The 22037-nt window shown below is 48.6% G+C and overlaps 2 long non-coding RNA genes across 2 annotated transcripts; both read right to left on the bottom strand.

The window, feature by feature from the left end:
- Positions 1–3205: 3205 nt before the first annotated feature.
- On the bottom strand, positions 3206–6585 carry LOC120499677. The gene is made up of 2 exons (XR_005626938.1): positions 4295–6585; positions 3206–3370 (listed from the first exon to the last, which is right to left on the bottom strand). It is a non-coding gene; the product is annotated as an uncharacterized LOC120499677 (long non-coding RNA).
- A 2854-nt stretch (positions 6586–9439) lies between these two features.
- On the bottom strand, positions 9440–19226 carry LOC120499678. The gene is made up of 3 exons (XR_005626939.1): positions 18765–19226; positions 12445–12720; positions 9440–10865 (listed from the first exon to the last, which is right to left on the bottom strand). It is a non-coding gene; the product is annotated as an uncharacterized LOC120499678 (long non-coding RNA).
- Between the last annotated feature and the right edge of the window lie 2811 nt (positions 19227–22037).

Here is a 22037-nt window from a genome sequence, read left to right as displayed (position 1 = left end):
TAATCAGAGCAGTGCATTCTCCTTCCCCACACGGGGAAGGTCAGACATCCAGCACATCCCTCGCTGCAGCACCAGCTCCTTCCAGCCTGTTTCCCAAGCTCATTCCTGATTTATTGCTCCTCCACTGCCCAGGTTCCATCCACAGTGGGCTGTCCACAGGCTGGAACAGAGATCTGGGAGGATAAACTGAGGGTCCCATCTGCCTGCTCCACATCCAGCCCTTGTGCAGAGGTGAGGATGTTCCCACCCTGTGAGCTGCTGCAGCTGCCTCTGCAAGGCACGGGTCACAGGTGACACTGCACACACAGCAGTGCCCTGGCTGACTATGGAAACAACAGATGTTTCATCCATTTTCCACAGCATTTTCCTCATTCTCTTACACAGCCAGGCTTGCAGAGCCCATGGCCAGCTGCTGCACTTCAGAAGGAGTCAAAGCACTGTGAGTTGAGCTCAGCAATTAAACATGAGATGGCATTAAAAAGAAAGAGTTTAAGGGAAGCTGGCCCAGATTCAGCATCAGGATATGGATTTAAAGCACAAGACCAGATCCTGTGTCCTACATGGCCTTGCAGCTATTGAGATACATCTCTGAGCTCCTGCCAAGGCGATCAGCTTTCTCCCTGAGCTTTGTCACATCCTCCTCTCAGGAGATCTGCTGTGAACCCGGACACGCCTGTGACTGTCACTCGCTGCAGCTGCAGTGTGCAACAGCAGTGCCAGTGCCAGTGCCAGGCTGGGCAGGCTGAAGGAGCTGCACCAGTGCTCACAAACAGCTCCTCTGCTCCCCGAGGGAGTCAAATCCATCTGGCAGTAGAAATTAGTTGTGCAGATAAAAAGCTACCAGGACTCTGTCCCTGGGATGGATTGGCAGACTTCCGTCATGTAATCAGCTTTAGAGACTTCAATCTGAGCTCCTCTCCCTTCTCTCCCTGCTTTCCCACTAAACCAAGCTCACACAGCACTTGCTGGCAGTAACAAGAATCTGTCTGAATCCCAAAGTTAGGCACACATGAAATCAAAGCCACTGCTCCCAGGTGAATTGGCTTCAGTGATGCTCTTTTTTGACATCACTAATAAGAATAAGCCTGCACCTGCCTGAGCAATATTTCAGCTGCTTCCAAAAGAGGAAGGACTAAAGCTGCAGGCCAGGGATGTGCTCTTACTGACCACACCAGGGACAGGGGAAGGAGCAGGAGGAACACTGCTGTGTCCCATTCCCTCCCTTCTTCAAACTCTTTCATTCTCTTATTTGTCCCCTCTTCTTCCCCCAGAGACCATTCATGGGTGTTTGTCTGCTGCCTTCTCCATTCCTGTAACTATTCCCCTCCTATTCCCCTATTCACCCTGCAAAGAAATTGCATTGCCCATCCTCTCCTGACTCTGGGGCTCAGAGCAGGGGCTTTTTCATAAGTGTGACTTCCAGAAAAATATGGTATTTGCTCAGCATGCCTGGGTCACATCCGTGCCTGCAGTACCCTGGGCACTGTCAGTGCACAGCAAACAGCTCTTCCCTTCTGTGCCATCCTGCTGCACAACACCCCACATGCTCTCTCACCTTTTACATCTCAATTACAATCCTTAAGGCTGGAAATGACCTCCAAGACCATCAGGTCCAACCAAATCATTTCCTGGTTGGAGAGTGGCTGTGACTGCCTTTGGCTCATGCTGTCACTGCTTCAACCCGAGCTCATTCCTGCTCTCCTCCCAGAGAGAGCAGGGAGGAGGCAAACACACCACCCAGTGGGTAGTTCTGCTGTACTTATTCTGGCCATAACTGCTCCAGTTTATTCCCCATGAGCCCTCTTGTTGCCTGCCATCTCCTCAGATGACAGCTCCAGGCACTGGAGCCACAGGTGAAAGCCACTGCTGCTGCCAATGCCCTGCCCCACAGGGTGCAGGTGAGGAGCACCCAGAGCCTGCACCAAACAGCTGCTCCAGGGCCCCTCCCCGTGCTCAGTGCTTTGAAAGCTCCCAGAAAAGCACATTCCTTCATGTCCCCTCTAGAACTGCAGCTCAGGGGTGAATGGTAAACACTGCCTCACCTCCTGGCACAGCCTGCTCTCAGGAGGCAGTGCTGGGGGCAGAGCAGGGCCATGGTGATAAATTAATTGGAATACCACGGCTCTATCAGCTCAGCCTCCTGAAACCCCTCCTGCAGGAGCAGCCCGTGCTCTGGGCTGGGCACAGGCACCAGTGGGCAGCACAGAGCCCAAGCCTGCTGCCCAGGCATCCCTGCCTCTTACTGGGGGGCTCCTTTTCAGGCTGACACATAACACCAGCTGAAGTAGCCTGGTATGAAAACTGTTCATGATGAAAGATGTTTCTAATTCAAGAAGCTTCCATAGCCTTGAAAAGTGTGAGAGTTAATTTGCAACCATGTCTGTGCATGAGGTGACAAAACAGTTAAGCGAGGAAATAATAAAGATATTACCATCCTCTCTTGAGGATCTTCTGTCTCTAATTTAATAGTTTTAAGCTTTTTAAAGCATTTGCCAGCACAATTTTCTCACTTTAGCTGGGCACAGCTTGTGACCTCCGTCTGAGTCGTGTCAAATCACAACGCTGGTGAGTGTATGAACAAAATCCTGTTTTCTTTGTCTCAGAGCTCTGGACACCGTTTGTGGGAGCAGCCTTGGCACAGGGCCCAGCTGGGGCAGGGCAGGGAGGGACCCAGGGAGGGCATTCCAAGTCCCACCGGGGCTGGAATGGTGATTCCTGCCCGGCCAAGAGGAAGAGCTGTCTTGGCCCGGGGTGACCCCACACCTGGGGTCCCTGAGCACCCACAGCCCCCCGAGGGCTCTCCATGGGGCTGGGGGCAGCCTCACACAGGGTTTGGCAATAATCCTGGTGTCTAGGAACTGCCTGGGCAGGACACACCCCAGGGTGGTTTACCTGTGGAAAAACTGTCTCAATGTAAAAAGGAAAAGGTGGAATTGAGAAGGCAAGCTCACACAGGGTTTGGCAATAATCCTGGTGTCTAGGAACTGCCTGGGCAGGACACACCCCAGGGTGGCTTACCTGTGGAAAAACTTCTCAATGTAAAAAGGAAAAGGTGGGATCGAGAAGGCAAAAAGAGAAACCTCAGCCACAAAAAACCTAAATAAATCACAAGAGCATCAATAAATCCCAGATTATTCCTATTCAAATAGGACCCCCACTGCTGGCTGATTGCACTGACTGAGATCAGACACAGACAAGGAAACAGAAAAGCACTTTTTTACATCTTCACATTTATTAGGCAAGAAAAATAGCTCCAAATGTAGGTGTTCTTCCACGGGACTGCTGTGCTGATCCATGACATTCTCCTCGTGCTGTTCTGCCTTGACTCAGCAGTTGGAATAATTCCAGTATTTTACCTTCCTGCAGGAACCTGCTGAGAGAAGCACCACACTTCTCACACCTGAGGAAAACCTTGCACGGGTCAAAGGAATATGTTTGAAGGGGCTTTCCCTAGAAGAGCTGAATAACATGCAACTTAGGAAATATGCATTTTGGATTCTCATTCCTGTGGCAGCAGCATCCCGTTTGCAGGGCTATCAGTAACTCTGTGCAAGGAGCCAAACCTCAGCCTGCCCCACAGGAACCAGAGAGGGGAATTTGGGGAGCAGGATTCCAGCATCCTTCAACCTTCCATGTCTCCAATTCGCCATTGTCCTGGCAGAGAGATTGAACAGCCAAAATGCACCACAAGCCCCCAGTTGTCCCTTTCCCTGGAAAATGGGTGTTTGTGTGCACGAGTCAGAGCTGCTGCCATTCATTACCCCCTCCTCGTGCTGCTAACTGTGAATAAGCAGCAGCACTTTGATAAAGTTTGCAAAAGCATAATTAGTCCTACAGGCACTGTATTTTCCCATTTCAAATGCTGCTTCCCCAGCTGTACTTTGCAGATTTATGATTTCAAAAGCAGCTGATCGCAGCCTCTACTGCAGCTCAATAACTGAGAGGTTTGGGCTTAATGACATTCAAAACCTTATTAAAATATAAGCAGAGAGAGATGCAGTACATGATCCTCCATTTTCTTTGTTATGTGCATCTGTCACAATCTAAAGATGTGAGAAAAAAAGAAAAATCTAATGCAAACAGACTTTATCAGGAATTCTGCTGGGATTCCATAGCATGTAATCTTTTTTTCATGCAGTCCTTTATTTCTGTAATGAGCTAAAACACACTCAAGTAAGCAAATCCCTCTTTCAGCACTGCTGAGGAGGAGAGGAGAGGAGAGGAGAGGAGAGGAGACCACAACACCACATCTCAGTGCCCAGGTCCATCTGCAGGGGATGAGGAGAGCTCTCACCTGGTGCTCGCTGACCGGGACACGGTGCTGACACAGTTCAGTGCCACCAGGATGGAAACTCCCTTGAAGCTGGAGCTTTTGTGGCTGTGAGGTCCCGTGATGTCAGTTATAATCAACCTCCTCGTGCAGAAACAGACTGCCACAGTGGGCTCGTTTTCAAACAGATCCAATATTTTGCTGCTTAGCTTGACTTTTAGGTTTATTTCCCAGCTGACTTGCCCGTAACAGCTTCCCCTGTAGTCAGATTCCTGGGCTTCGGGAGCTGGCTGGCTCTGCTCAGCCTGTGCTGAAACAGTGAGCAAGTTTTTATTTATTCTACTCCCCTAAAATGTCAAGATTTAACACAGCCTCAACCTCAGCTCAGCTGCTGCAGCGCAAGAGTTGCTGCACTGTTTGCCAAAGCTGAGTGTTCTACAGCCCTGGCCTAAATCCGCACACAGGGAGATGAGGTCTTTCCCCAGCCAGAGGCAATTTCCCAGCAGCAGTGGGGCTTCCCAGGGGTGCTGGTGACCCCTTAGGTCCAAAGGAGCTTTCTGCAGAGCTGAAAAGCAGCGTTTTCCCAAGGGTGGTAGGATGGAGCTGACACTGGACCAGTTCATGATGTGTACAACTGGAAGATCCTTCATTTTAATTTTACATCACATTTACAGTTTCTAATCTCAGTTGCATGTGAGATAAGATATTTCTGTGTACAGTCACCAGCTTCTTTTAACACAGTTACTGCAGTCTGGGTTACAGTAATTCCCTGTGCTTCATACTGGGAATTCCCTGCATATTCCAGGCTCCAAGTGCTGGGTTTGGCTGTGCTCACCAGTTATTTTAATTCAAACGGTGACCACGGCCCTGGCTCATCGCTGGGCCTGGCAAGCTGCTGCTTCCCAGAGCAAATACTGGAATGTGTTCCTTGCTGTCCTGTCCAGATTCATCTCTTGTGCCAGCTGATGGAAATAGCAATTTCCTTTGGAAACCACATTTGTATTTGCATTTGAAACCCACGGCTGTTTCCCTGTCCCAGCCGGGGGCTCGGACAGGGGGATGCACATCTGCACCACAGACAGACAGATGGACAGGGAAAGCAGGCAAAGCTCCCGGTCAGGAAAGTGCTGCTGAGCAGAGAGGGAAGAGACAGAGGAGAGGGGTGTGCAAACAGGAGGGGCTTGGAGAAAGCAGAAACCCGGAGAGAAGCTACACTAAACCCATGCTCCTCTCCTCCAGTTCGCAGCCACCTTTTTCTGAAAAATAAAATAAACCAACACGATAAAATAGAATAGATTTGAGTTGTGATGGTGCCACACCACCTAATGCCCTTTTTTATCTGGGACTTCTGGGATGACCTCTAAGTCTAGGAGCGCCTCTAACAGCCTCTTGATATGGAAATTCCTTCCTGGGAGCACCGAGAGATAAGGATCTTTCCCAAGACAAAACAAAGGAACGGGCTTTCTCCGGGGCAATTGAAAAGCAATTCTGTGGCGATTAGAACCCTCCCCTGATACGTTTGTTAAACTAACAGAAGAGTCCGGTGCTGCTTTCCGTAGAACAAACACTTCCAAAAGTAAAACAACCGAAAAATAACCCAACATTTAAGAACGGAAAATAACTAAACCTTGTAAAATGCAAAAACAGCCAAGAGCAAAAATAACAAACAGTTCGATCAGGAAAAGTAACTAAACATTTCAGTGCCTTCACACACTGTGCGTGGAGGTTTATCACCGCAGAGTAGCTGGACGTTAATTTTTATGAAAATGACTTTGTAAGTGGCAGCTTATTGAGATATTTATTGGCAGTAATTATTCAAATGAAGGAATAAAGCCAATAAATTTGGTTCTTCAGGAAATTAGCGCTGATTTGCAGCATGAATAAACACAAATACCCTGTGTTCTCCCAGGCTCAGCAGCAGCACAGAGACAATCCTGCCCTACAAGGGCACGGCTGCTCCAGGAGGGACCCCAGGGCTCGCAGGGACCATTCCTGGGAAGGATTCCCACCTCCGCAATAAACAGCGTGGGAAGCTCGGAACTCCTCAGCTTTGCAGGCACCCAAGCAGCTTAGAGGAAATTAAAGTATATTGTAGAGATATGAATTATAAAGAAGGAAACGCTAATGGATCTTTCCTCTATTATGTTCCGCAGTGACTTTAATTCCTCTCCAAAGGCAAGAGGCTTAGCGTGATCCCAGTAAATCACAACGCAGTGCTTGCAAGGAGCACCGAAGGGGAGCAGGGCGGAACCCCCAGAACCCCGAGCCCAGGCTGGCGCTGGCTGCTCTGCCCCGGGCAGCCCCTGCCCACTGCAGCCCCCAGCACGAACACACCCTCGCACCCGCGACAGCCTCTGCTCCCGATCCACAACCCTCTGCTCCCGATCCACAACCCTCTTCCCCCGATCCACAACCCTCTTCTCTCGACCAACAGGCCCCTGCCCACTGCAGCCCCCGGCACGAACACACCCTCACACCCGCGACAGCCTCTGCTCCCGATCCACAGTCCTCTCCTCCCGATCCACAGTCCTCTTCTCCCGATCCACAATCCTCTGCTCCCGATCCACAGCCCTCTTCTCCCGACCAACAACCCTCTTCTCCCAATCCACAATCCCCTTTCTCCCGATCCACAACCCTCTGCCCCCGATCCACAATCCCCTTCTCCCGATCCACAACCCTCTTCTCCCGATCCACAATCCCCTTCTCCCGATCCACAAATTCAAGGTGCTCCTCCTCTATTTGTGTTTAAGGCCATCTTCTAATGATGCGCACAAGGGAAAGGCAACATCTGAAAGAATGAGAAACAGATGCAGAAGGGAAGGTCCTGAATCTATTAAATATCAATGCATATGGTCTAAAATACAAATATTCTCTTTAGAAATGAACAGATACCAGGGCTTCTAGGCAGGAGAATGTATGCCATAGGAGTGACTATATGTTATAGGAATATAAGAGGTATTAAGTACCTTACTTGATTTTAAAAATTGAAGACTTTCAGCCTGAGCACCCCAGGCCAGGCGTGGGCTGCACCACGGTGAGAAGCAAAGCATCGCCTTGTGTGACTGACTAACAGGAGCAGTTGGTCCTTACTGTAGAGTTTCATCTGGAAATTTATTCCTCGGTAAGTGGTAAGTAAAGATTTTGACTTTGGACTCATCCGTCTGTGATGATCAGCAGCCTTAATCATGAAGATAAATTTCTGAGCATGTCAAAACATTTATGGAAAAGAATTGAAGAATTAAAAAGCACACAGTGATTCCTTAGGCGCTCAGGCTGAAGTCCGAGCCACTGTCCCAGCTGTAAGATTTAGTTTCATTTCAGTTTCAATTATAAGATTTTATTCTTGCTATTAATTTACACTGTCATCTGAAATTTAAAGATTTGACATAGTAAGATGCAATTATGGTGGGAACTAAAAGCTTCTCCAGGATTTTTTGTGTTCAGTAAAGGCCATGTTTTCAGAATTAAACTGTGGAAATACTAGCAAATATTACACAAATATGTAGAAATGTGGCTTTGTATAAAAAAATTCATGGTCTTGGTTTAGATGAACTCCCACTTGCATTGCTGAGTATTTTCTCTCATCTTCAAATCCCTTTTTTGTTGCTGAAATGGATTTACCCCTGCTGAGGTGTCAGGTTTGTGCCCACCTTGCTGCTCTTCTCCCCTCCCTCGTATGTGGTTTGTAGCTACAGCTTCAGCCCTGGTGACATGCCAGCCACTCACAGGAGTCTGAATTTTGTGCTCCCTTCCCTTAGAAGCTAAAAACTGAGAGCAGAACTCAGAGATCAGAGCTGTTGCCAAGTGCAGGTGTGAAGGAGCAGTGACTCCAGACTCAGCTTTCTGCAGACCCTGGGAAGTGACACCGAGGTTTCCCTCTGTGCCCGAGCAGCACCAAAACACTCTCCAGCAGCACGGGATCAGCCTCTGCACCTCGCCTCACAAAGGCACATCCCTGCCACGGAGAGGGACCTGGAGAAAGGTGGTTATGGGGATGGAAGCACAAACCCTGGGCACACCTGAGCTCCAGGGTGGGCTGGCAACTGCCCCCGGCCCCACCAGAGCCTGCTGGGAGCCCTGCACCCCACTGCAGCAAGGGGAATGGGAATGGGAATGGGAATGGGATGCACAGGGAATGGGATGGTGGGATGGGATGATGGGATACTGGGATAATGGGATGGGATGGGATAATGGGATGGAGAGCCACTCTGGAATGTTGGTTGTGCACAGGGAATAGGATAGGATGGGATGGAATGGAATGGAGATGGAGATCCACTCTGGAATGCTGGCTGCACCCACCATGCTCAGAGGCAGGACCCATGAAGTAATCCCACAGAGCATGCTCACCTCCAGAGCAGAAATTGCTGCCCATACCCCTGAAGGGAGCATGGATACACAGGTCTGATTTCATTCTTGGGTGGCAGTTCCCAGGGCAGCGCTGGAATGCTGGAATGCAGGGCCCAGCCATGGAGTGGGGTGTGGAGCAAGGCCAGGCAGGGGATTGGCCCAGCAGCAGACACTGCCTCAGTGTGGATTATAACAAAGTCATCAGTTCTGCATTTAAGCCCCTGAAGATGTGATCCTGACAACGGCACAAATAAATTGGGTGCCTGATACACAAATACTCCTGAAAATTGTATATTTACGTGGCAACCAGCTTATTATATTTACATGAACATCTGCTGCAGGTTCACTAAAATCTTTAAAACAGATGGACATGAAGAAAGAGCTGGTAATTAACAAAGCTATATGTTGATTAAATCAGCATGTGGTTAATTTTAATGATTACTGATCTTTATTGGGGTCCATAAGACTTCTCAGAATCAAATCCACTTTAGCTGATGGGTGGATTAGATGCAGAGCTGCAGACTGGTGCTGCTGTGTGCTGCAGTGCTGGGCAGCACCGATGGCTGTGACACTGTGTCCTCTGCGGGGTCTGGGCCTGACCCTGCTTCCAGCAAAACTGACTGGAGCCACGGGTTCATAGCCAGGGTGGGCTGTGTGAGCACCCTTGTGGCTTGGACATCAAACTTTACAGGACTAGCTCCTGTCCAAGTGGAGCACCCTGTAAATACCAGGCACTGGGATCCAAACTCCTCAGCACATCCATGGATCATCACCAGAGCTCCCACCTCACTGGGGATGGGGCACTGCTGAGGCAATGTCACTCCTGAGGGGCTGAAGTCATGGCATTGCCATTGCTGGCAGCAGTCCTGGATGGATCCAGACAGGTACTGAATTAAAGAGCATTTTCCTTTCTGCAAGCATTTAAAAATAAACAACTCTTAATACTTCAAGCGTGTGCACCCCACCACTGCCTTTCACTGCAGTAACACCCAGTGATTTGTGTGTGAAGTTTGCTCCTGCAAAAGTCTGTGGGAACACAACGGGATTTCACAGAACATTAAATCCCATAGTTTTATCAAAGAGGAAACACACAAAACCAGCCTAATCTCTTAGCAAGTAGACAACTCTGATTAAAAGGAAAAGGACTTGAAAAAAAACCTCTAAAATGCTAAACTGAGCCATCACAGATAAGAAATTCTGCCATATGCTGTCACATCACTTTGCTGACATTCGGCAGTCACAGGGATCAACAAAACATTGTCAGGAATTATTTCAGTTAGCAGGATGATACTGCAGAGATTAGATTAATTAAACCAGTAAATCCCGTGCATGGATCAAAAGCACCCAAGACAGAGAAGGAAAGTGAGTGCGAGCCAGGAAGTGCTGCTGGGAACATCTGCAAAGGTCCCAGCAGCCCAGAAGACTCAAGGGCTGAAACAAGGAAATAAATAAAGGGAAGAGGCAAAGTCCCAGGTAAGCCCAGCCTCGGGTCTGACTCAGGCACCAAAGCCCCAGCCTGGAGCAGGGCTCCCAGCTCTCACCTGGGTCCAGTCCATCCCACTGCACAGCCAGCAGGACTGACCCCAGAGCCCACAGGAACCCACAGCACCCACAGCACCCACAGCCTGTCACAGCACCCACAGCACCCACAGCCCCCACAGGCACCCGTGCTGGGGGCAAGGGGTCAGCAGCACATGGGACCCCCATCCCACACCTTGCTGCCTTGGTAAGGAGTCACCCGAGCTCCCCATCCTCTACTATATACTTTAAAATGTGTTTTAAAACATCCTTTGTACAAATGCACTTTAAAGTTCACGGGAGGATGGGCACTGTAGCTCACCTTGCACAGCAGCCTCCTGGCACTCAAAGGAAGTGACACCACGTTAATGACAATCACAAGTGACACCTCTTTGGGAAATTGGCAAACCAGCAAAGAAGATAGGTGATACCAGTATCATCAGAGGAAACACTCTGTGGACACAGACACTCAAAAAACCTCCAGAACAAACCTGTAGAACTCATTGCCAGTGGATGTTGCTGAGAGCAAATATTTAACAGGATGCAGAAAAACATGAATATGTAGATCGGTGCCAAAGTGAAACACTTATTTCCGCTGGGTTTTGTGGAAGAGGATACAAACCCCTCTGCAATATCTTGCACAGAAACACACTAAGAGTTTTTCCTGTGGATAAAGGTCTCCATGATTATCCATTTCTGTGTATGCCTGTGTCTTCTGAAGCATCTGAGCCTGGCAAATGACAGAAGAAAGAATAACAAAAGGGATAGACAGTCTGATTTCCTGTATCACTCTCTAAACTTCTGAGTAATAATATGGGACTTAATGAGGGGAAAATGAAACCTATGAGGCAAGGGGGAAAAGCACATATTGGACAGGAAATGGAAACCTAGAAAAGCAGTAAAGCTGGAGACCTTGGGGCTGGGTTGGACAGTAAATTAGACATGAAAATGCAATAGAATTTGGCAGCCCAAAAGGTCAATGCAATTTGGAACTGTATGTGCCAAGACTCCCATCACCGAGCGGGGATAGAGCCTATTACCCCGTTTTAGATTTAAGCAGCTTGAATAAGTTTCAAATAAATATCCAAACATTTTGATGCCTAACCAAATCAAGCCTCAAAATCCTTTTGGATTTTCGCTTTGATTTCTAACATCTTTATGTTTGGCCTCTTTTCTGAGAATTCAATCTGTTGTTAAAGCAAATCTTTCAAGATAAGCATCTGCAGTTGCCAAGAGACTGTTGTGTTAAGCCTGAGGATGATTTAGCATCTTGCGAACTGGGATTTTGGAATTAGAAAAAATTGCTTTGCTCTTAGCAGCAGATACATTTCAATGCCTAAGGAACAGCCATGGCTTCCCAGAAATTTTGATTCAGTTATTTCCCCCCAAACCACTGCTATTTTCCTTAAACAACACTTTTTTTCTGAGGCCCATTACCCAGCTGCTGAAAAACACACACCAATAAATAGAGAAAAGTCTCTAAACAGACACAAAATAGTCCTTTGCTCTCTAAACACCCTGCAGTGACCTCCCCATCCCCAGAGCTCCATCTACTACCACCTATGGCTCTAGAAGAGGGTGACAGCTCTGCCAGAGAACACAGGTTCCTGCACAGCTCTTCCCTTCCTGGGAAACTCAAGGATCTGACAGGCTGTGTGGGGACTAAATTTCAGAGCCAGCAGCTGACTCTAGAAATAAGCCTTACTATATAAATGCCGTATGTATTTAAATATTATGGTGTGGTGAATAGCAAGAATTATTTTGTCTTTCAATATGTACTTGCTGCAGTCCTTTTATAACCAAAATTGCATCTTTCAACTGCTCATTGTTCCTTGATGTAACTAAAGCTTCCCTGTCAAGGAAGTTAAAATCCCTTCAGCCTCAACATTCACTCACAATTTTCTTTGAAGAAGGTGGAAATTTATTCAGTTTGACCTTATGATTGAACAGAGCAGGTTTATACAAGCTGTCTGCCAAGCTTGACGTGTTTACTTTGGGTGCTCTAGAGTTGCATTAGAAATATTTATTGTAAGTACCAAAAGCTTGGGAAGCTCTGGAATAACTGTTGTTGAGATAAACACAGGGCTAAAACCTGGGCATCTTTTTGAGAGTGGCCTCAGAGCAGGAGGAAGGGACTTCCCACCCTTTCCCTGGAAGGCTGCAGGATCCCATTTTTCTAGGCACTTCACTTCCCAGCTAAGCAGCTGACACAGTCATTCAGAAGATGCGATCATCTCTAAAAAGCGTATTTTCTAACACAAGGGGGACACATTAGAAGTAAAATGTACTGAAGACATCGTTCAGAATACCCGATTTAGACGGGGACAGCAAGTGGCACACGCGCTGCAAACGGAGGCCGGGGAAGCCCAGGCGGCGCGCGGTGCTGGGCCCTGCCCGGCTCCCACCGTGGCACAGGGGCTGGCAGCCCTGCCTGGCAGCAGGGACAGGCTCTCCGGGCATTTCCCAGCGGCAGGAACGGTGTGGGGCTCCCCCAGGCCCAGGCTGAACGCGTGAGGATCGGACTCCAAAGGACGGCAGAGCCTCCTGGCTGATGCCACAGCCGTGGCGCTTGCTTCCTTCCAGCCCTGCTGGAACAAAGTCACAATCATTTCTCACTGATGCTAGGAACAACTCAGACCCCAGGCAGGAAGGAGTAATAAAAATTGTACAAAGAACCAATTAAAAACACAAAGCAAAAGGGAGACGGTGCTGGCAGCTCGGCAGGGCTCCTGCCCACAAGAGGCTCAGTGCACAACATGGCATCTCCGCATTTTATAGGCCCAAGGTTGCAACAGTGGCATTAAAATTCATGGCCAGTCCTTATATGGCCTCTGGCACCACCCACAGCTGGTGGCTTTGCCCATATATGTACACTAGCTCCTCCTGTGGGCGTGGCCTCATCTGCATAAGCAGCTCTGGCCCCTCCCAAGGCCCGTCAGTCAGTCCCTCCGTGCCCCTCATTGGTGGAGCCCCTCTCACACCTGGTGCAGGTGAGCTGTCACCCTGCCCAGCCTCCCAGCAGTGTCCCCGCTCAGAAAAGGGCTCAAAACCAAACTGGGACAACAAAACTCCGTGTCAAAAGAACAATAAACTTTATCACAACTTCTTCCCACCACACTTAATAACTCCTCCTCATTTGCATGAGCCAACCCTTACACCCTGTTCATAGCACTGGTCAAACTCTAAATTTTCGTGTTGTTCCTTTTGACCTAAACTGCAGGTTAACTGAGCTGCTTAACCCAGCCTGGCTGCAGAGGGGCTCCGAGTGCTGGCTCAGCCGCAGCGCCTTCCCCTGTTGCTGCTGGAGAACAAAGGGGTTCTAAGGCACCAATTTTTTCTCAGTTGCTTTCCATGCCAGAGTTCCTTTGCTAAGTATCAGCTATGCTTTGTGACAGCAGCGCCTGCTCTCGACTTCTATTCCCCGGCACTTCATCTTCCAGCCATGCCAATCACATCCTCCTGATCACATTCAAGAGATTCCTGAGATACATGCACATATCATTTTCTCTCCAAGAGTTCTGATGGCTTTGCCAGTTAATTAAAATAGAATTCAAAGGGGTTTTGTAATAGATTATAATATCTTTGGTTTCATGACATCTGTTAAAATTTACAACTAAGGATGTCATTTTTGGTGAAAAACATGTTCTTTTACACCCAGCCCATTTATTTGTGTATTTATTTGGTGACAGAGCATCTCATTTATAAGAAACATGCAAAAGCAATCATTAATCATACTTTTGTCACAAAGCAGCTTCCCCAGCAGTTCACTGAAAACCCACAGACAAGCTGCTCGGGTGTGGGTGTTCCGAGAACAGGCAAGGAGCCTTGCCAAGAGAGCTGATGGAGGCATCTCTCTGTTTCAGTGTCTAGCAGGGAGGAAACAAAGAGGAAAACAAAGAACCTTCAGAGTAGACACTGGAGTTATCTGGGGAGGATGCAGCTCCATGTATGGGAAAGAAAAGTAAATCACAGTGGGACCAGGATTCTCAGTGTATCAGAACCACTCAGGATGAATTCACCAGTGTTTTTCTACCACTACACAGCTCACACAGGCTGTATTACAGCAGCACCTCCATGCATTCCTCCTCAAGACAGAAGCAAGTGATCTGGCCACAGCCAGCCTTGTCTGAGTGACCCTGTGCTCGATGCCATGCTGATTTTAGTACACACAGGTATTGCCTGTCCCCTCCTGCCCCCAGTGCCCCTGCCTGGACCTGTGTGTGCCCAGGGTACCACTGTGAATCTGCACAAGATTAATTTCAGTACATCGAAGTGCCAGACCCCTCTCTGTGTGTCTCAGTGCCTTAAAGAACAATGTCACCTCCTCTGGCTGGTGCAGAGCTCTCCGTGCTGGCTCATCCCATGGCCCTGGCCCTGCAGGGAGGGACACACGTGGCACTGGGGCTCGCTGTGCCAGCACCAGCCTGCTGGGCACTGCTGGCACCATGCCCTCTTCCACAGCACCTCACTGCTGATCCAGTTCTGTGCTTTGGTGGCTCTGCTGATCCAGTTCTGTGTTTTGGTGGCTCTGCACACCAGTCCCATTCTCTGTGGGTGCTGTTCCTCTGTGCCCACCTCCGGAGAGCACGTGTCTGCTTCTCACCCGGCTGGGGACAAACACTCCCTGGTGTCACCGTGCAGGCAGCCATGGCCAACCCTGCAAGAGACAGGCATGAAGGTCATTATACACCCAAGTGATTAATAGACTAATGGCTTCCCTGAGCATTCCTCTACGCTTTAAGAAATGTACTCAGTGTTCAGCATGAACCAGAGGGTTTGCAGCTCAGCTGATGAAACTCGTCTTCAAAAATCAAAGAAAGATGAAAAGCCCAGTGTCCTTTACCAGAAGGCTACGATGCAGCAAGTCATCTTCACAGGAACAGGAGTATGAGCCCATAACGTGCCATCCTGTATCTGCAGGCTGCTGTGTATGAAAGGTTAGCCAACAGCTTTGTGTCTGCACTGTGCTGCAAACTAGAAATTGTCCCTGTCAGTCCTTGATTGAAAGGTAAAAAGAGTACAAGTGTATCTAAACCCTGCATTATTTTGGGTTTTTTCTTAAATGCTGCCTCTGCATTTTAGAGACTACAGACTCCAGAACATAAGACCCATCTGCCTTCCAGAGCCATGCAGAGGGCCGGGTGTCCAAGCAGCAGAACACAGGCTGGGTGGCAGCTTCGCCAGATCCTGCTTCTAAAACGTGTGGCCAACAGCAGCAACTGCTTCCAGCACCACTGGGACAGTGAGTGAACACCCCAGAGTGGGGAGCAGCAACCCAAACCTCAGCAGTGGATGGCAATCTCAGGTGACAGCCTTTTTCTCTAGGTAGGGCCTTCTTGGTCAGTGCAGAGAAACAATCCTGAGCAGGTGGAAAAAAATATTATTCCTGGTGGGTTTTGTGGCAAACACTGCAGCAGGATTGCCAGAGGAGCTGGTGTCAGAGGACAGCAGCAAAGTCACCTGTGAGAGTCATGGGCTGCAGTGAATCATCACTGGGGCATGGCAGACCTTGGCCAAGGCTGTCTGAGCCTGGGTGGAAGAAGAGGAGCTCCAGCCTTCTTCCATCTTCCTGCCCCAGGGCTAACACTGCTTTCAGCCACGGAACACAGGTCTCACCATGTGCAGATGCAATTGTCACTATTTCCCACAAAAAGCTAAAAATATCAGCTGCGTTACAAGTGAACCTCCAAAAGGCAATAAAGATTCAGGCTAGTGCTGTGAGTATGTCCCAAACCTCTCATTTAAATGAGCTGGTTTCAACCTCTCACACTTTGGCTTCTGAACTTTCATGCTTTTTAATTAGGTATCCATAAGAAAACAGCAAGGTCATCATAAAAAAAAAAAAGTTTAAAACTGAAAATTGGTTGGATCTCTGCTATCCTGAAGTACAAATATAGACAGTGCCAGATTGTCTCGGCTACCTACACCACCTCCATGCATCACAAAGCTCAGATGGCCTCAAACTAGCCAGATCTAGTTGAAAAATGTTATAAAAGCATAATTCTACTTTAGGTATTTTTCACTAAAGTGGCAGGGATATTCACAGCCTCAAACCCTTTGAGCTAATTGTAGATAAGGGACTGTGTGAGTGAGGACAGGGAATGATTTGATCAGGAACTTCCCCTGCCTATCTCTCCATGCTCCTCCGAACAATGCTGCAAACACCAGATATGCCCAGGAGCACAGAGCTGTAGCACTGCTCTGGAATCTCTCTGGTACTCTGCTGTGAAGTGAATTGCAACATCTTTGGAAGTAAAACCCCCTTGCAGGGATAAAGCAAGCTCCTAAAGAAGCAGGTGGGGGTACTGAATTAGTTCACTGGGGCATATCTTCATGTGACATCAGCATGGGTACAAAATCAATACCTCAACGTCTGGAAGCACGCTGGGAGCAAGCACTGCTGAGTGTGGCAGAGGGTCCCTGTCCCACCACAGCACTGGCACAGTCATTGAGTCACAGTGACCTCAAACACACCAGTGGTGTCACAGGGGTGTGTGACAATCCCAGCTCTCCATCAGCCATTAGTAGAGGCATGACCAAACAGCCCAGCTCTTGTGCAATTCTCACAAAACTCGCTCTTGTTGGAGCTGCCAAGAGGCATTTGTGGGTATGGTTTAGGGGTGACTATGGTGGTGGTGGGTTACAGCTGGACTGGATGACCTCGAAGGTCTTTTCCAACAGTGAGGATTCTGTGATTTCACATCACCCACCATGTACAAAGCCAGAGAAAAACCATGGTCATGACCAGTGGCCACCACCAGTGGCCTGCTTCAGTCTCGTGTTCATTGCATTCTTCATACAATATGTAACTTCAGACTTCCTGTGACCTCCACTCGTTTCCAGAGTAAGGACTTCAGTGGTGCTCCAGCTTTTGAGAAGGTATTTGTTACTTCCCCCCTCATCTGTACTGCACAGGGACAGAGCCCTTCCCCACAGGACCTGCTCACAGCTTTCCCAAAGCACCTCTGCAGCAAGGAAACCAACTCTTAGAACAAAGACAATCTCCTGGATGGGGCAGAGACCCTTCTTAGGCAGTGCTGGAGGGTGCTGAAATCACAACAGCCTCTGCTGCTTACCCAGTTGTAGCTTATTTTACAATTTGCCCATAAACATCCAACCTGAAGAAAAATTGCTGCAAATTAAGGGTTTTCATTCAATCATCTTGTAGAATTTGCTTTTATCACACCTACCCAGGGCGGTTCATGTGTCTGTAAATGCAGAAATGGGTCACTGAGGTGAGACGCCTCGGTGCAAATTCAGTCATTAAACACAGGTAGCAGATCCAGTGACCCACAAATGCCACAGCACGGGGTTTGGGGGACACTCTTACCTTGCCCTGCCCCGAGCACAGTGTCCCTGCAGGCTGGGAGCCACTGGTACCACGATGTTCTGCAGCATCAGATCAGCGCTTCGGCTGGCTAGGGCAGAACATACCCGAATCAGAGGGCATCTGAAGCAACAATGTCAAATATGACAAGGCAGGCAGGAGCCAGAGCTAACAGCTGAGGACTTCCTGACTTTTTAAGCTGTTCAATTGAACATTTAAAAGGTTTAGTCTCCTCTCAGGTCTCGAAAGCACCCCGGGGCAGGCTTAAGTAACTGCGCCATTAGGCAGCGAGCTGCAAATTGCCTATTAAGTCTGACTGAAACTGTAAAATTGCTTTTCACAATGCAAATTAATGTAAATAAGAACAATTGGTTACACATATCACAGACTATCAGATTGACGACAGATGATGCATACTGGTTTTTTCCCCCCGAATTAGCATTGCTTTAAAGTTAAATTTAGTGCGTGTTCGAGAGGTCTGGATGCTCCTATGACAAATTCCACCAGTGCATTACAAATGCACATACCTCCATTACATGAAATATAAACCTCCTGTTAGGCCAGGCAGTGATACTTGCTTTCAAGCCTAATAGAAACACCACAAAGCAAAGCCATTTGCTCAGCAGCAGTCAGTCACATCTTAACCTCACTCTGAAGACTTGAGACCATGAATTTGTTATGAAGCCTTTAGGATGGAGGGAGCAAATCGGTGCATTTCGGAGCCATCCATAGATGATCAAAGCCCCATCTGGAGCCCCTGGGCCCCAGTCAGTCACTGGTGGGAGCAGCTGTGTGCCACAGCTCTCACCGTCATCGCCGTGAGCGCCGCCTGGGCATTGCATCTTCAGATTTATTTCCCAGAGATGCAACAGAATGTATATCAGAAAAGTAAATCAGAATGTAAATCAGAAAGGTAAATCAGAATGTAAATCAGAAAGGCCCTTTTCTGCCTCATTCCAGGCTAAATGGAGACACCACACACAGGCACAACCAACTCACCTGCTTGGGAGGAACAAGGTCTCTGTCAAGACAGACACTTTCACTCTCAGTAGCCACTTCTACACCACAGATTCATCCTTCAGGGAAGCTCCTGACAGCAAGGGGCAGCAGCACTGCAGCTGGCACAGCAGAGTTTCCTTCTCTGGTGGGGGGTGTTCTTATCAGAGGTTTTGCTTATCATTACTAACATATGTTATCTGAAAATTTACATTCCCATTAGCTACAGAAATAACTGTTGCCAGTTTATTACAGATTCTTGCATAAATCAGATATCCTGACAGCTCCCTGAGGATTACAGCTCACCTTGGGGAGGGATGGAGAGCAGTGAGTGAGACAGAGGCAGTCACAGCCCTGGGTCCCAGCTTGGGCCGTGCCTGGCTGCCCTGGAGAATGGGACACGGAACCTCGTGCTGCACTGATGAGTCTCCTTCAGCTACACACTCCCAGGCTTGGGCTCTCAGTGGGGAAACAGCAGATGTCATAGACCTGGGCAGGATCAGCAAGGCTGGAAACTCAGCCCACGTCTTGCAGGGGCACAGCCACAGGCCCTGACCACCTCAATGCAGCAGCTGGGATTTCAGGCCATGCTCGTCTCCTTCCTGCTGCCAGCAGCATTCTCTTCCCTGTCTCTAATATTTTAATTGCTGTTTTAAAGAGCAGTATTTGGAAAGAGAGTCTGGTACAAGGTGCACAGGTCAAATAAACTCCATGTTTGCTTATCTTCCAGAGGAAAAAAATAATTAGCCACAAGCTGGAGGTGTTTTCTTTCAGCCTCAGGGACCTTTCAGCAGCAGTCAGCTTTCTGCCTCTCCCTCTCATTTACATACAGACAGATATAGATTAATTAGGCAAAAAGAACTTACACCAAATCTGAAACCATTGACCTGTATTTTAGGTTGGCTGTCCTGGTGTCCTTGGGGTTTGTTCAGGTCTTGCTGTGTTTGGCTGTGCTGAACGCATTAGAATCCTTTTGTATCACATTGCTCACTATCTGGACATAACATTCAAAGATCTTAATCCCTGGGTCAGTCAGCTCCCTCCTCGAAGGGTCACTCTGTTCTTCCCCATGACAAATCAACAGCCCAGAAAGTGATAAATGCCTGAATCTGTAGGATTTCTGTAGCCCCAGGTCTCAGCTATGAACTTCTTCAGTCAGGCAATAATTCTATGGACGCTGTTGCTGTGCTCTGCACCTGAATATATTTCTTTGATAACAGTGCCCAGCACATGCACTGAAAACCTGTATTACTCAACAAGAAGGTATAAAATGAGCCCTGAAAACCACCAAATCTGAATGTCAAAAGGCTGCTCCCCAGGCATCATGGCATTCCTGTAAATCACTAGTGCAGGACTTCACAACACTGTTACTACAGACACGAGTATTTTTGGGGGTTTGAGATGCTGGAAACAGGATCCCTGTGCACATAAAATCCCAGTGATTTATTTTAATGCATTTTGTAAGTAAATTCTTGACAGATGGATGAAGCACCAGAAGGGTGACACAAGGGAGTCAGCAGGTGGACAGAGAAGCCAAGAACGGACTGGCACTGATCAGATTATCCACTCCAAATACCTTGAGACAAGCACAATCTGCCCACACAACAGACTGGCACTGACCAGATAAACAGCAAAAATAGTGTGGAGTTGCAGCCCTCCCCAGCTGCACCCCGTTCCAGACGTGGCTCCTTCCCGGGTGGGGCTGCAGAGACCCTGGCAGCCATTCCCAGTGCCCGGGCTGCACGGAGGGACACGAGGGCTGTGACCCCAGGGCTGGCACGGCCCCCTTGCCGTGCCCTGCCAGGGGCACAGCCCTGCCCCGGCTCTCTGGCTCCAGCCTTGCACACACACGCCTGGTGGGAGGGCTCCCCATCGCCAGCCTGTCCTCATGAGGGCCCCTGCCAGAGCAAATCCAAGCAAAACCATCAGCTGCCATTCCGTTGTTAGAAATAATCCTCGAATGAAAAAATGGAGGCTTTTTTAGGACATTTTAAAGCTAATGACCAGCTATGCCTGTGTCTCTTCCTGCTTTCCGATGTCACCTGTCCCGCTCAGCCTGGTGCTGACTCCTCCAAGCTGCCATGCCACTCAGAGGTGGGGCTTGTGTCAGTCCACACCAGCACCCCCAGGGGAAGGTGCCCTCCCTCTGGTGTGAAGAGCTGGCCAGGGCTCAGGGCTGTGCCCCTGCAGAGCTGCAGGGTTTGAAGTGTGTTTCTGACCTGCAGCCTTCCCTTAGAACCAGCAGCTGGGGAATGTTCGGATCAGGTTATTCCAGGTACATGGTACACCATGATTACTGTCAGGTCTCGGTCACCACTTTTACTGCCTTGTCATCCCATTGCCCTGCTGAAAAAAATAACTTTCACCCTCCCTGTAACACTGTCTTTAAAAACTGAGGGAACCTGTGGCTCCAGACCAGCAGAGCCCTTGCCCACACCCTTGATGCACAGTCCTTGTCATGAGTGCTGGCCTTAGGGAGGGACTCAATGTGCAGAAGGAAGAGCAATGGCCTGACTGAGACACAGAGAGAAAAAAACTCAAAGTGTTAGCTGCTCAAAACAGAGAGACTCAAAACCACCTGCAGAAGAAATCAATTCTTCTGGGTCTCTCTTCCGCTGTAAGCGTGGTAGGTGTTGATGTAACAATCACAAATAAAACTCCATTAAAAACCTGTAGCATGTATGTCAGTGGTGCCTTTTAACGAGCTCAGCCTGAGGGACAGCGCCTGTGTGCTGTTCCACTCGTTACCTCACGTCTTCACAGATATCTCTTGACAGGTCCTTCCACAGTTGAGCAGATTGTTTATGATGTCCTAGAAGAAAAAGAGCTTCGACTGGTGAAACCAAAATCCCAACCAGAACTGGAAGTTTGTTTTCTTCTTTTACCCTTGAAAATAATCACTTACACAAAACACATTTCCAGAGATTATTATATCCACATTGCACATCTGCAACAACTCAAGGAGTTTTGCACACCAGCAGAGAGCTTCACATATTAAAATGAAAATGAAACAAGGTTTGGCTATAAACATTTCCTGGATTAAAACTTGCCTGCTCCCATGCTGCTCTGAAGGCAGTGGCACAGTTTAGTGGCACCTGGGAAGGATCATTGTCACTCCTGTTTGCATTGCCACTGCAGAGGCTGCTGGTGGTGCTGGACACTGCAGCTTGGGCCACCCAGAGCGGGGCCACCACGAGCCTCTGCCAAAGACCCTCCCCTTGCCACAGCACAACCTTCCTCCCGAGCTTCCCAGGCAGAAAAGCTTGAGAACAGATCACCAAACTGAATTTGTAACTGCACACTGAGATCACCAGGGCCTCGTCTCACAGCCCCACCTGCAGACCGAGCGCCTCCTCTCACCAGGGCTAAACTGCTGCTCACCATGGACCTTCAGTGAGATGATTTGGACAGAGCACTTTGCCCTGCTCTTTGGGAATTTACTGCTTTCCTGTGGCTCCTTCTCCCAGACCTTCTTTCCTCTGTTTGCTTTATTTTTCTCTTTTTACCGGAAAAACTGGCCTCATCTGCCTAAAATGCAATTTTCAGCCACAAATGGCTTATAACTTTCAATGTGACTGT

The sequence above is a fragment of the Passer montanus genome, unplaced genomic scaffold (assembly GCF_014805655.1).
Source record: "Passer montanus isolate IOZ18808 unplaced genomic scaffold, ASM1480565v1 scaffold166, whole genome shotgun sequence".
Taxonomy (NCBI): Eukaryota; Metazoa; Chordata; class Aves; order Passeriformes; family Passeridae; genus Passer; species Passer montanus.
The sequence above is the reverse complement of the archived record's forward strand: the minus strand, read 5'-3'. Positions and strand labels throughout refer to the sequence as shown.